The sequence below is a fragment of the Sinocyclocheilus grahami genome, unplaced genomic scaffold (genome assembly GCF_001515645.1).
Source record: "Sinocyclocheilus grahami isolate Dianchi unplaced genomic scaffold, SAMN03320097.WGS_v1.1 scaffold34091.1, whole genome shotgun sequence".
In the NCBI taxonomy this organism is placed as follows: domain Eukaryota; kingdom Metazoa; phylum Chordata; class Actinopteri; order Cypriniformes; family Cyprinidae; genus Sinocyclocheilus; species Sinocyclocheilus grahami.
The window spans coordinates 1,274-1,695 of NW_015522024.1; positions in this window are offsets into that span (position 1 = coordinate 1,274).

A 422-nucleotide genomic window follows, 5' to 3' on the forward strand; every position below is an offset into this window, starting at 1 on the left:
TCATTTACTTCCCTTCATGTTGTTCCAAACCTGTACGAGTTTTTCCTCTGCTGAACACAAATGAAGATATTCTAAAGAATGCTGGTAATCAGACAGTTGACGGTAGCCACTGACTTCCATAGTATTTTTTTTTCTTTGCAACTATGGAAGTCAAAGGCTATCGTCAACTGTCTGATTACCAGCATTTTTAAAAAATATATTTTATGCTCAGCAGAAGAAAGAAATGTTTGAGGTATTCGGCCAATCACAACGCACTGGATAGCTGGCCAATCAGAGCACACCTCGCTTTTCAGAACGATGAGTTTTGTAAAAATCAACGTGTTTCAGAAAGACGGGGCATAGAGGAGAAAAATTATGTACAGTATGTGGAAACAAAAAGGTTTGTAACAACATGAGGGGGAGTAACAACAACAGTAACAATA